Genomic DNA, 15,141 nt, shown 5'->3' with positions numbered 1-15,141 from the left:
GAGAGAGAGAGAGAGAGAGAGAGAGAGAATGAGAATCCCAGGCTAGTGGCACACAATACCTTAAAAATATGATGATGAATTATCATGACTAAAAACAGTGGAAGAAGGTGATCACTGCTACAACCATTGAAGTTGTGACATTGAGCTTGACTCCTTCGTCATTACTGAGTCAATGCCATCAGTGAAGCCACCTGACTCACATAATGACACTCTTAACAATATATTCATTGGAGAAGCCAAGTATAGATAATATAATATGAGAGAAACACAACTTCATGTTTAATACTTATGGATTCCCTCGCACACACACACTGAATTATTCCTTCTTGATAAAGCTGATAACTAGTCTAAGAAAGCATCTTGAGAGAAAAGGTGAAGTACAACTGGGTATATCTGTGTTAAGCATCAGCAAGAATATTAAGAGAGAAATAAACAATGAATATGAATGCCATAGAAATGCATTTATGGAATAACTTGCAATGTGAACAGATTGACTGATGTTGCAGTAGCCAGGCTTAGATTTGCTTACAAGTATTGACTTAAGTTGCAGTAGCCAGACTTAGGTTTGGTTACAAGTGTTGACTTAAGTTGCAGTAGCCAGACTTAGGTTTGGTTACAAGTGTTGACTTAAGTTGCAGTAGCCAGACTTAGGTTTGGTTACAAGTATTGACTTAAGTTGCAGTAGCCAGACTTAGGTTTGGTTACAAGGTACTTCTGGCAGGTAGGCAGACACACAGACAATGATCAAACTAAATGCAAAGTATGTGGCCAACACTATGGTCACTAACTTGTTTACTTATTAAGGAATATAGAGATAGACAGTGTAATAACCGATATTATATGTCAAGGTATCTTATTAAAGAAAACATGATACAAGACATATTAAGCAAATATGTTAAATATGCTTGCAACATACAAGATATATAAATTCAGATGTACTCCTGTTAACCCTCTTGGGGCCTACTTCCCACTCCTTTTTCTGTATCCATATGCTTTTGCGCTACCCAACACAGGATGGAAATGGGGTACACAATAAACCAGTCGCTTCGCCAAAATCTAACTAATACTACTCCTTTTATCATTGCTACCACCATCACATCAACCACCATACTACAAGATCTACTCCCGTTATTGTTCATTCCACCACTTCATTTGTTGCTCCTACCACCATCACAACCACCACATTACAGGAACTACTCCCTTTATTGTTCCTACCACCACATCAACCACAATCCAACAACCACTTCATTTACGGTTCCTACCACTATCACATTAACCACCAGACTACAACGGCTACCACTTTTATAGTGGCTACCACTATCACAGCATCGGCCACACTACTGCAACTGCTACTTTTACTACTGGTGCAATAGCTCTCCTGCTCCCAATATCACATCAGCCACCACAATGGGCTAGTTCCCTTTACACCACTCACATCTCACCTGCTATACACATGGAGCTGGTTATACCCTTGCACCACTTACACCATGATGCCAGATAACTTTATCTTCCCCAGGATTAGTTCTGAGGAGGAGGAGGAGGAGGAGGAGGAGGAGGTGATACGGGAAACAGCAGAATGGGAAAGAGAAGGAAGATACATAGAAAAACAAGAGGAGGAGCCGACCCTGGAGTGGCGAGGGAAGGAAAGGACTGGGTGAGGGGTAGGAGAGGAGTGGGTGAGGAAAGGCGGCAAGGATAGGGGTAGGGGACAGGATTGTAACTCTACTGTTTAGACATCGGCACGAGTTAAAGGGTGTGTGAGAAGGAAAGAATGTTGGAGGGGAAGGTAGGTGGTGTTAGGAGTGGTGGTGGTGTACGAGAGGCAAGGTTCACCAAGTTAAACTTCAATAACCAGAGAAGTGAAGAAGTGACTGGCACGAAATTAACAAAGGACTATCAGACATACCCTGAGAACAGTCGTGAGCACCAGAAACCCTCACCACTGCTTGGAAAAACTGAACGTCTGAAGGTCAGAATTAAATATGTACCATTGAGGAAAACCAAAAAAGATCAAATATAAAAAGGGAGCGAAGAATAATGTACAGAAGACGAAAAAGGGTTATTGAACTGCTTAAAAAGATGAATATGTCACAACCAAGGAAATATAATATTACCCGGAAGATTACTGAGCTACAACAAAAACTTGAGCTGTTGTACCAGACAGAAGAAGTACACATGGAACAAAAAAACAACTGTCCGAAATAAGGCAAGAAACCCCATACATTTTGACACATCCAAAATACAAGTTAAGAACTATCTGCAAGAATTGGACTATTAGTCACACGAGGTTCACGCAATGACGTTGAAAAAGAAACGAATAAAACTCTAAAAGACGAATATGAATCAATATTCATTAGTCCACTTAACAAAAGCTAAGTGGAGAATGAAAAAAAAAAGTCCTTACCTCTGAAGGCCACACAGATCATATAACTGATAAAACCATTAATCCTGCAGAATTCGACGAAGAAATAGACAAGATGTCGACTCATGCAGCACCTGGACCGGATTCGTGGAATTCCTTATTTATAAAGAAATGCAAAATACCACTAGCACGAGCACTCACTATTCTTTGAGGAAATAGCTTACATCTATATAAAATCCCAAAGGTCTTCAAGAGTGCAGACATAGTTCCTTGCCATAAACGAGGTGTCAATAGTATATATACTTGTGTAGTGTGTATATTAACATACAATAATAACCCACATGGAGAGAGAAACTCAGGAGGTTGATCTGTATATTTCGACCCCCTTCTGGGGTCCTCTTCAGTAGAAGGAGGTCGAAATATACAGATCAGTCAACCTCCTGAGTTTCTGTCTCCATGTGGGTTATTACTGAGCACTGACAAGTATTCATTACACTTTAGTTATTCATTAATACATTATCTTACAAGCTATGTAGCAGAGCGCTAGCCAAAAATTACAGAGCAGCAGCTCTAACATCACACATCATAAGGACCATGAGACGCCAAATCACAAATTTTATGAAGCAGCACAACTTATGCAAATCACTTCCTACGAAAGCAGAAGACTCGGCAGAGAATGCAACATACCCTAACGAAAAGCAGGGGAGCCATGAGTAAATTGAGAGAAAACACAGTGTCAGAGGTCCAAGACTATTCAACAACCTCCCATCGGCAATTACGTCTGACAGTGTGAGTGGTGATGGTAGGAGTGGCGAGTGGTAGTGGTGGTAGTGGTGGAAGTGGTGGTGGTGGTGGTAGGAATGGTGAGTGGTAGTGGTGGGAGTGGTGGTGGGAGTGGTTGCGGTGGTGGTTGCGGTGGTGGTGGTGGTGGGAGTGGTGGTGGTGGTGGGAGTGGTGGTGGGAGTGGTGGTGGTGGTGGGAGTGGTGGTGGTGGTAGGGGTTGTGAGTGATGATGGTGGGAGTGATGGTGGTGGAAGTGGTGGTGGTAGGAGTGGTAGTGGGAGTGGTGGTAGTAGTAGGAGTGGTGAGTGGTGATTATAGGAGTGATGGTGGTAGTAGAAGTGGCTGAGTGATGGTTGTGATAAATGGTTTAAAACCGACAAGTTGAAGATTGAGACACTTATGCAACATATGGGAATCTTTACTGAAGAAACGTTTCGCCACACAGTGGCTTCATCAGTCCAATACAAATCAGAAGGGTGTAAGGAGAGGAGGAGTTTGAGGTAATCAATCCCTCAGCCTGGAGTCGATGTGTTCAGTCCATCAATCTTGTAGAAAGTACAGCATAGGGCCGTAGATATGGCTTATATACTGTAGTCAGATGAGGCGAAGCAGGAGGTGGGATCTTCATACAATGAATTCTTAACCTTGTTCAACCTTTGGACGAAGACCTACTCCACCTCCTCCTGCTTCGCCTCACCTGACTACAGTATATAAGCCACTTCTACGGCCCTATGCTGTACTTTCTGCAAGATTGATGGACTGAACGCATCGACTCCAGGCTGAGGGACTGATTACCTCAACTCCTCCATATGTTATTTTAGGTTAGGGAAGGCTAGATTAGGCTATATAAGGTTAGACTAGGTTACGCAGGATTAGGTTAGGTTAGGATACGAATGGCTCGTTAGGTAAAAATTAAGTTAGGTTAAGCAAAAGATGAGTTAGGTTATAGTAAGTTAGTTTAGGTTACATAGGGTCAGGTTAAGTAACGTTAGGTTAGCTAAACATCAATAACCCAAATTTAACTGATAATGAAGAACATTAACAATAATGATGAATGCTAACAACACAAAAAAGGTTATCCATTCTACATAACATTGTTAAATTAAAATTCAACAGCAGCAAGAGTTAAGATCGCAATATAGAGTAAATATTGCCGGAACAGTTTTTTATTGAAGGAACTATTATTAAATTTAAGGGATGAAATTCCCGTGGCCTAGTAGGCAACGCTCTCGCCTCACACACTGAGTGTCTATGGTTCGATCCCCGGTAAGGGTGAAAACACTTGGCGTGTTTCCTTACACATGTTGTCCCCGTTCATCTAGCAAGCAAGTAGGTACCTGGGTATTAGTCGACTGGTGTGAGTCGCATCCTGGGGGACAAGACTGAAAGACCACAAAGGAAATACGATAGACAGTCCCTCGGTGACGCATTGACTTCCTTAGGTTATCCTTGGTGGCTGACCCTCCGGGGTTGAAAATCCGAACAAAATCTTATCTTGAGGGAGACGCCATAATCCAGGTGAAGGAAACTAGAGCAACCCTTCACGTTTCGTGCTCTGTAGAATTTTTATGGTGATAATGTCAAGTTCTGTGTAGAACTTAGACTTAGTAAAGGTCTACTCAGAGCGAAACGTTGTCGCAATAAAAGCTTCTTCGGCAACTTGTATCTAAAAGTGATAAGGTAACATGGTGTGTGATATGAATTAAAATAGACATGGGCGTGAGAAGTGGGTGTGGGCGTTGAAAATGTCATGGTAATGATATGTGCAAACAAACGCTGCATATGATCCTATAAAAAAATCTCTGCTGACTGTTTGTGGTACGTGTGTGTGTACTCACCTAAATGTAGTTGCAGGGGCCCGATTCACAGCTCCTGGACCCATGTGTGTGTGTGTGTGTGTGTGTGTGTGAGAGAGAGAGAGAGAGAGAGAGAGAGAGAGAGAGAGAGAGAGAGAGAGAGAGAGAGAGAGAGAGAGAGAGAGAGAGAGAGAGAGAGAGAGAGAGAGAGAGAGACAGAGAGAGAGACACAGACAGACAGAGATCCTCCTCCTAGCCTCCCTCCTTGTGGTGGTAGTGTAAAGAGGTTGACCTTTAGCTATCTACTTCAGGTCATCGTGTCTCCTCTTTATATCCCTCATCATTACCTACCCACCACCTCTCTCATGCCTTGTCTTCTCCCTTCACTGTTCCCTACCTACCTCTCTCATGCCTTGTCTTCTCCCTTCACTGTTCCCTACCTACCTACAACGGATATAGCCCCACTCCATAAAGGTGGCAGCAAAGCATTAGCTAAGAACTATAGACCAATAGCTCTGACGTCCCACATCATAAAAATCTTTGAAAGAGTGCTAAGAAGCAGGATTGCAAATCACCTGGATTCCCAAAATCTGCACAATCCAGGGCAACATGGGTTCAGGGCAGGTCGCTCCTGCCTCTCACAACTACTGGATCACTATGACATGGCCTTGGATGCACTGGAAGAAAATCAGAATGCAGATGTAATATACACAGACTTTGCAAAAGCATTTGACAAATGCGATCATGGCGTAATAGCCCATAAAATACGTGCTAAAGGAATAACTGGGAAAGTGGGGAGATGGATCTTCAACTTCCTAACAAATCGAACACAAAGAGTAGTGGTCAACAGAGTTAAATCGGAGGCTGCCATAGTGAAGAGCTCTGTTCCACAAGGCACAGTACTCGCCCCCATCTTATTCCTTATCCTCATATCAGACATAAACAGAGATATACACCACAGCACCGTATCATCCTTTGCGGACGATACTAGGATCTGCATGAGGCTGTCATCTGCTGAGGACGCGGTTAACCTCCAAGAAGATATAAACAAAGTTTTTCAGTGGGCAACGGTAAACAATATGATGTTCAATGAGGACAAATTCCAACTACTCCGTTATGGAAAACTGGAGGAGATAATAACTAGAACAGAGTATACTACTGACTCCGGCCATACAATAGAGCGGAAAAATAATGTAAGGGACCTGGGAGTAGTAATGTCTGAGGATCTCACTTTCAAGGATCACAACAGTGCCACGATCGCACGTGCAAAGAAAATGATAGGATGGATAATGAGAACTTTCAAAACGAGAGATGCCAAGCCCATGATGATCCTTTTCAAATCACTTGTTCTCTCTAGGCTGGAATACTGCTGTACATTAACATCTCCATTCAAAGCAGGTGAAATCGCAGATCTAGAGAGTGTACAGAGATCCTTTACTGCACGTATAAGTTCTGTCAAGCACCTTAACTACTGGGAACGCTTGGAAGCACTTGACTTGTACTCGTTGGAACGCAGGAGGGAGAGATATATCATAATCTACACTTGGAAAATCTTGGAAGGAATGGTCCCAAATCTGCACACAGAAATCACTCCCTACGAAAGTAAAAGACTGGGCAGGCGATGCAAAATGCCGCCAATAAAAAGTAGGGGCGCCATTGGTACACTAAGAGAAAACACCATAAGTGTCCGGGGCCCAAAACTGTTCAACAGCCTCCCATCAAGCATTAGGGGAATTGCCAATAAACCCCTGGCTGCCTTCAAGAGAGAGCTGGACAGATACCTAAAGTCAGTGCCGGATCAGCCGGGCTGTGGCTCGTACGTTGGACTGCGTGCGGCCAGCAGTAACAGCCTAGTTGATCAGGCCCTGATCCATCGGGAGGCCTGGTCATGGACCGGGCCGCGGGGGCGTTGATCCCCGGAATAACCTCCAGGTAACCTCCAGGTACCTCTCTCATGCCTTGTCTTCTCCCTTCACTGTTCCCTACCCACCTCTCTCATGACTTGTCTTCTCCCTTCACTGTTCCCTACCTACCTCTCTCATGCCTTGTCTTCTCCCTTCACTGTTCCCTACCTACCTCTCTCATGACTTGTCTTCTCCCTTCATTATTTCCTACCCACCTCAGTACCCCAAGGCACGGTCCTGGCGCCTTTACTGTTTGTTATCTTCAGTGTGGATGTAAAAATAAACGTTGGCCACAGTTTCGCATCATCATATGCGGATACCAAAATAAACGTGATAATCACCTCGGTAGAAGAAACGGAAACTTATCAAAATGATATAAACAGTCTTCCAGTGGTGATAAGTTCCAGCTGGTCAGATATGGATATAATGAAGAACTCAAAAGTGGAACTGTATGTGAAATGCAAGATCACGAAATACAACGAAAAGCACATATGAAGGACCTGGAGTTATAATCCTGACCTGTCCTTTAATGACCACAACAAGGAAAATGCCACAAAAGCCAGGAAAATGGTAGGATGGATAACGAAAACTTTCAAAACGAAGTAAATAACATCAATGAACAAACCATACCACTGGTGGGGATAGAACCCGCGATCAGAGTCTCAAAACTCCAGACCGTCACGTTAGCCCCGCCCGTGGTATGGTTTGTTTGCAATCGTGTCATTACGATTTCGTGAGTCATCAATGAACACACTGCTTGTGGTGTCTCGTTGAGAGTAATGTTCAGCGCTGACAGCTCTGTAGAGCTGGAAAACATACAGAGATCATTGACGGCCATCAGAGAGCCAATAAAGCAATTAACAAAAATTTAGAAGTCCTAAAAAAAATACTCTCTGGAGTGGAGATACTTGATAATATATGTGTAATGCACTCGAGGTCCCGGTCCCAAATCTGTGCACAATATGAGATCACTGTATCAACATCCGTGGTCCTATTTTTATAATTTTATCATTAGATATCAGAAACACTGCAGGAACAAGTGTAGAAGTTTTCAAGAGGAAACTCAGCAATTTCTTCTGCCAAGTGCCGGATCAACTTGGCTGTGTTGGATATGTGGACCAGCAAGCCGTCAGCAGCAACAGTCTGGCTAACCCGGCAAGCGCCAGACTAGCTGGCCCAGATTTTAATTTTGTCTTAAAAATTTTTCATGTCTTCCACCAAGGTGATTTTCCTGCATATCTTGGTATCATGAGGATAAGAAACAGTAATGGCACCAGTACCGTACGTGTGTGTGTGATGAATGGTTTGAAAAAACCGACAAGTTGAAGATTGAGACACTTATGCAACATATGGGATTCTTTATTCAGGAAACGTTTCGCCACATAGTGGCTTCATCAGTCCATCAGTACCGTACACTGGAGTACTGACCTCTTTGTTGATGTTGTATTCAGCTGTGTGTATTATTATTCTTACACAAATTACCCCCACATAGAAAGAAAAACCTTATGACGACGTTTCGGTCCGACATCGACCATTAACTAGTCACACACAGGTTATTTGTGTATCCTTCCAGTTACTGTCATGTGTCTTTTTGTTATTTATTATTACTCTTTGTGTTCTATTTGTCAGGAAGTTGAATATATCCATCTGTGTACTTTCCCCATTATAACTATTAACCTCATTTTATACTGAATCACCCTATGATGGTATGTGTCAAATGTCATTGCAAAATCCGTTTATATCACATACGTATTATGGTTTTCTACCAGCGCCTCCAAGTGTGGGTTTTCTGCTCTAAGACCATATATATATATATATATATATATATATATATATATATATATATATATATATATATATATATATATATATATATATTTCTGTATAGCCCTTGTGGCTTAGCGCTTCTTTTTGATTATAATAATAATCTAAGACCATATGCTGGTCTGGGTTGTGCAGGTTGTACTGTTCCATTTGTTATTTGGTGTCTCGTCTTCTTTTCGAAGTTTTTATCATGTACAACGGTCGGGCTACCAGTTCGACGAGCGCTCTACTGCCTCCTTTATGCAGAGGAACTATGTCTGCACTCTGTTAATTCTGTCCCAGTTAGTTTTCTGACAGCCAAAGTTACGTTTACTGGACATCCCTTCTTGTACTCAGTTGTAACACAACTTCATACTCGTTTGGACTCCTACGCCTGTTCATGTTCTTCAAGAGTACGGTGGTCTTCAACTCCAGGGCTGGAGGACTGATTACCTCATCTTTTGTATATAGTTCTACAGTCTTCCAATTATGTCCTTGAATTTGTACTGATAAGGTCTACAATAAAGATACCCAGGTGTTACACATGTGTCCAATTCTTCATTTTAATTTCCTAGGCGCCTTATGACCCCTACGGGTTGAGTGCGCGTCCCCCCCACCTTCCCCCGATTAAAATAAAAAATGTTAGTATCAAGCTCGGAAGAGAAGGAAAACCCTCGAACAGGTCACAGGTAAGCCTACCCCATTTTATTACAAAGTCTAGCCATCCCCCCCAGGATGCCACCGACAACACTTTCCTAACACCAGGATACCTACTTACTACAACATTAACACTAGGATACCTATTTACTACAATATAAACACAAGAGATATAAACATGCCTATCGTGTCCACCCGGCCCCAGGACTGAACTTTAAGTACCTTCGGTTATGAGCTGAATACACTGCCACAGAGACATCTAAATATAAAGCTACAAAGAATTACACTTGTTTACAAGACACAGGTACATTGAGAGCCTCGTGTCCGTGCCCACGATACTTGCTAACACTTGTACACGTTATAACGTCATGTCAAGTACAAGTGTTAGAAAGTGACACTTGTACTTGTCATGACAAGTACGAGTGTTAGAAAGTGACACTTGTACTTGTCATGACAAGTACGAGTGTTAGAAAGTGACACTTGTACTTGTCATGACAAGTACGAGTGTTAGAAAGTGACACTTGTACTTGTCATGACAAGTACGAGTGTTAGAAAGTGACACTTGTACTTGTCATGACAAGTACGAGTGTTAGAAAGTGACACTTGTACTTGTCATGACGTCATGACAAGTACGTGTTAGAAAGTGATACTTGTACTTGTCATGACAAGTACGAGTGTTAGAAAGTGACACTTGTACTTGTCATGACGTCATGACAAGTACGAGTGTTACTTGCTAACAGACTCGTACTTGTCATGACGTCATGAGACAAGTACAAGTGTTAGCAAGTAACACTTGTACCTGCCATGACATCATGCACCAGTATAATACTTTGCTCTCCTCAATTGATGCGGCAGTGTTTATTGGTTCTCCCCTGAGAGTTACACTGTGTTACACTTATCCACACCGTCAGTGTGGCGATGGTGTTGAGTTGGTCCACAGTGTTACACTGTGTGTCAGGTGTCATCCATACTATCATTGTGGTGATGGTGTTAGATTGGTCCACAGTGTTACACTGTGTGTCAGGTGTCATCCACACGGTCAGTATGGTGATGGTGTTGGATTGCTCCACAGTGTTACTTTGTGTCAGGTGTCATCCACACAATGTGGTAATGGTGTCGGATTGGTCCGCAGTGTTACACTGTGTGTCAGGTGTCATCCACACACTGTGGTAATGGTGTTGGATTGGTCCACAGTGTTACACTGTGTGTGTCAGGTGTCATCCACACAGTGTGGTGATGGTGTTGGATTGGTCCACAGTGTTACACTGTGTGTGTCAGGTGTCATCCACACAGTGTGGTGATGGTGTTGGATTGGTCCACAGTGTTACACTGTGTGTGTCAGGTGTCATCCACACAGTGTGGTGATGGTGTTGGATAGGTCCACAGTGTTACACTGTGTGTGTCAGGTGTCATCTACACAATGTGGTGATGGTGTTGGATTGGTCCACAGTGTTACACTGTGTGTGTCAGGTGTCATCCACACAGTGTGGTGATGGTGTTGGATTGGTCCACAGTGTTACACTGTGTGTGTCAGGTGTCATCCACACAGTGTGGTGATGGTGTTGGATTGGTCCACAGTGTTACACTGTGTGTGTCAGGTGTCATCCACACAGTGTGGTGATGGTGTTGGATTGGTCCACAGTGTTACACTGTGTGTGTCAGGTGTCATCCACACAGTGTGGTGATGGTGTTGGATTGGTCCACAGTGTTACACTGTGTGTGTCAGGTGTCATCCACACAGTGTGGTGATGGTGTTGGATTGGTCCACAGTGTTACACTGTGTGTGTCAGGTGTCATCCACACAGTGTGGTGATGGTGTTGGATTGGTCCACAGTGTTACACTGTGTGTGTCAGGTGTCATCCACACAGTGTGGTGATGGTGTTGGATTGGTCCACAGTGTTACACTGTGTGTGTCAGGTGTCATCCACACAGTGTGGTGATGGTGTTGGATTGGTCCACAGTGTTACACTGTGTGTGTCAGGTGTCATCCACACAGTGTGGTGATGGTGTTGGATTGGTCCACAGTGTTACACTGTGTGTGTCAGGTGTCATCCACACAGTGTGGTGATGGTGTTGGATTGGTCCACAGTGTTACACTGTGTGTGTCAGGTGTCATCCACACAGTGTGGTGATGGTGTTGGATTGGTCCACAGTGTTACACTGTGTGTGTCAGGTGTCATCCACACAGTGTGGTGATGGTGTTGGATTGGTCCACAGTGTTACACTGTGTGTGTCAGGTGTCATCCACACAGTGTGGTGATGGTGTTGGATTGGTCCACAGTGTTACACTGTGTGTGTCAGGTGTCATCCACACAGTGTGGTGATGGTGTTGGATTGGTCCACAGTGTTACACTGTGTGTGTCAGGTGTCATCCACACAGTGTGGTGATGGTGTTGGATTGGTCCACAGTGTTACACTGTGTGTGTCAGGTGTCATCCACACAGTGTGGTGATGGTGTTGGATTGGTCCACAGTGTTACACTGTGTGTGTCAGGTGTCATCCACACAGTGTGGTGATGGTGTTGGATTGGTCCACAGTGTTACACTGTGTGTGTCAGGTGTCATCCACACAGTGTGGTGATGGTGTTGGATTGGTCCACAGTTAGCACACAAGGCAAAATATCACTAATGAAACGCAGGGACACGATGAATAGAGTAAAAGAGAACTCAATAAGTGTTAGGACACCAATTCTTGATCAGCCAAGCTGTGGTGCGTAGTTTCATTACGTGCGGTTGGTACCAACAGTCTGGTCGATCAGACCAACAACCGGGAAGCCTGGTTTGGGACAGCACCGCAAAGGCGGTGACTCCCGAAATCAACTCCAGTTAGACTCCAGGTAGGCCTCACTCACAACCAGGGCCGGGAGAGATAAGGCCTGGTGGATTGTGGGTTAGTCTCGTTGGGTTGGTAGCGGTTGTGTGGTTGTCAAGATGGTAGTAGTTGTAATTGTCACGGTGGCGGTGATGTGTTGATGTGCCTGGGAGTGTGATGGTGTGTGTGTGTGTGTGTGTGTGTGTGTGTGTGTGTGTGTGTGTGTGTGTGTGTGTGTGTGTGTGTGTGTGTACTCACCTATTAGTGGTTGCAGGGGTCGATTCATAGGTCCCGGCCCCGCCTCTTCGCTGGTCGCTACTAGGTCCACTTTCTCCCTGCTCCATGAGCTTTATCGAACCTCTTCTTAAAGCTATGTAAAGGTCCTGCCTCCACTAACTCACTCATCAGTGTGTTACACTTTCTGACAACTCTATGACTGAAGAAATACTTCCTAACATCCCTGTGACTCATCTGAGTTTTCAACTTCCCGCTGTGACACCTTGTTTCTGTGTTCCAATCCTGAAACGTCTTGTCCCTATCAACTCAATATTTTATGTCTTTATCATGTCCCCCTATCCCTTCTGTCCTCCAGTGCTGTCAGGTTGATTTCCCTTAGCCTCTCCCTGTTGGACACCTTAGCTCCTGGACTTATAGTCTTGTTGCAAACCTTTGCACTTTCTCTAATTTCCTGACGTGCCTGACCAAGTGTGTGTTCCATACTGGTGCTACACTCTCCAATATGGCCTGACGTACACGGTGTACAGTGTCTTGAATGACTCCTTACGCCAGTGTCAAAACAATATTCTTAGGTTTGTCAGGTGCTCATATGCTGCAGCAGTTATTTGGTTGATGTACGCCTCAGATGTGCTCGGTACAATACTTACCCTACGATCCTTTTCCTTGAGTGAGATTTGCAGCCTTGGGCGCCCTAGCCAACAAGCAAGAGTTACATTACTACACCCAGGTCTTTCACACTCCATCTGCGATCTTCTTTGGCTTTCCCCTATCTTCACTGTTTTGCACTTGGAGTTAAACAACAGGAGCCACTTGTTGGACTAGGCTTTTTAGCCTGTGTCAGATACCAGTTGTCAATGGCACTTGTCGATAGACACTTAGCCTGTTTGTGTTCGTGGTGTGTGTGTGTATGTTAGTTGCTAGTTGTTAAAGGTATTTGTCGATACAAACTTGGCTTGTTTATGTATTTGTATGCGTTAATGAATGTGCATGCGTGCTGCGTGAGTGAATGTGCATGTGTGCTGCGTGAGTGAATGTGCATGTGTGCTGCGTGAGTGAATGTGCATGTGTGCTGCGTGAGTGAATGTGCATGTGTGCTGCGTGAGTGAATGTGCTTGTGTGCTGCGTGAGTGAATGTGCGCTGCGTGAGTGAATGTGCATGTGTGCTGCGTGAGTGAATGTGCATGTGTGCTGCGTGAGGGGTCATTGTGGATGTATGTGTGGGGGTGAGAGTGAGTGTGTGTCAGAGTGTTTCAGAGGGTAAGTTGAGTCTTAAGGTATTTTTGGGAGTATTGTAGAGTGTACTGTAGAGTGTGTTAAGCCATCAACACTGAGAAAGGGAGAGAGAGAGAGATACACCAAACGTTATATATACATCGTAGAGTCATGCCTGGGATTATTTCTCTCGTGTTGACCTCATCAGCCATCCTGTCATTTTCCTAGCTGTCGCAACATTCTCCTCACTGTGCTCTCTAAATGACAGCAAGTTACATTACTACACCCAGGTCCTTCACACGTTGCTTTCCTTCTATAACATGGCCCCTCCTGTGTTTCATGTTCAGTGCCACTTATGACTTCATTCTTTCCAGATCTGGGAAGTTACAACTTGTCACCACTAAACGTCATGTTTACTGCTATCTGCAATACTGTTTATATTCTCTTTCATTATTTCCACGTCTTATACTGAGATGGTTTTCATGATCATTTATTTGGAAATATTGTGAGGTGTGGAGTTTGTTGGAGGGTGTTGTTGGAGGGTGTTGTTGGAGGGTGTTGTTGGAGGGTGTTGTTGGAGGGTGTTGTTGGAGGGTGTTGTTGGAGGGTGTTGTTGGAGGGTGTTGATGTAGGGTGAGTGGAGTGCTCGAGGATAAGGAGTGTACTGGAGTGTGTGTAGAGTATGTGGAGTGTGTGTAGAGTATGTGTGGAATGTACTGAAGAGTATGAGGAGTGTGTGTGGACTGTGTGTTGTGTTGGAGTGTGTGTGGACTGTGTGTTGTGTTGGAGTGTGTGTGTGTGTGTGTGTGTGTGTGTGTGTGTGTGTGTGTGTGTGTGTGTGTGTGTGTGTGTGTGTGTGTGTGTGTGTGTGTGTGTGTATGTGTGTGTGTGTGTGTGTGTGTGTGTGTGTGTACTCACCTAGTTGTACTCACCTAGTTGAGGTTGCGGGGGTCGAGTCCGAGCTCCTGGCCCCGCCTCTTCACTGATCGCTACTAGGTCACTCTCCCTGAGCCGTGAGCTTTATCGTACCTCTGCTTAAAGCTATGTATGGATCCTGCCTCCACTACATCGCTTCCCAAACTATTCCACTTACTGACTACTCTGTGGCTGAAGAAATACTTCCTAACATCCCTGTGATTCATCTGTGTCTTTAGCTTCCAACTGTGTCCCCTTGTTACTGTGTCCAATCTCTGGAACATCCTGTTTTTGTCCACCTTGTCAATTCCTCTCAGTATTTTGTATGTCGTTATCATGTCCCCCCTATCTCTCCTGTCCTCCAGTGTCGTCAGGTTGATTTCCCTTAACCTCTCCTCGTAGGACATACCTCTTAGCTCTGGGACTAGTCTTGTTGCAAACCTTTGCACTTTCTCTAGTTTCTTTACGTGCTTGGCTAGGTGTGGGTTCCAAACTGGTGCCGCATACTCCAATATGGGCCTAACGTATACGGTGTACAGGGTCCTGAACGATTCCTTATTAAGATGTCGGAATGCTGTTCTGAGGTTTGCTAGGCGCCCATATGCTGCAGCAGTTATTTGGTTGATGTGCGCTTCAGGAGATGTGCCTGGTGTTATACTC

Source organism: Cherax quadricarinatus, chromosome 37 (genome assembly GCF_038502225.1).
Source record: "Cherax quadricarinatus isolate ZL_2023a chromosome 37, ASM3850222v1, whole genome shotgun sequence".
NCBI classification, from domain to species: domain Eukaryota; kingdom Metazoa; phylum Arthropoda; class Malacostraca; order Decapoda; family Parastacidae; genus Cherax; species Cherax quadricarinatus.
This window is presented reverse-complemented; position numbering follows the sequence as displayed.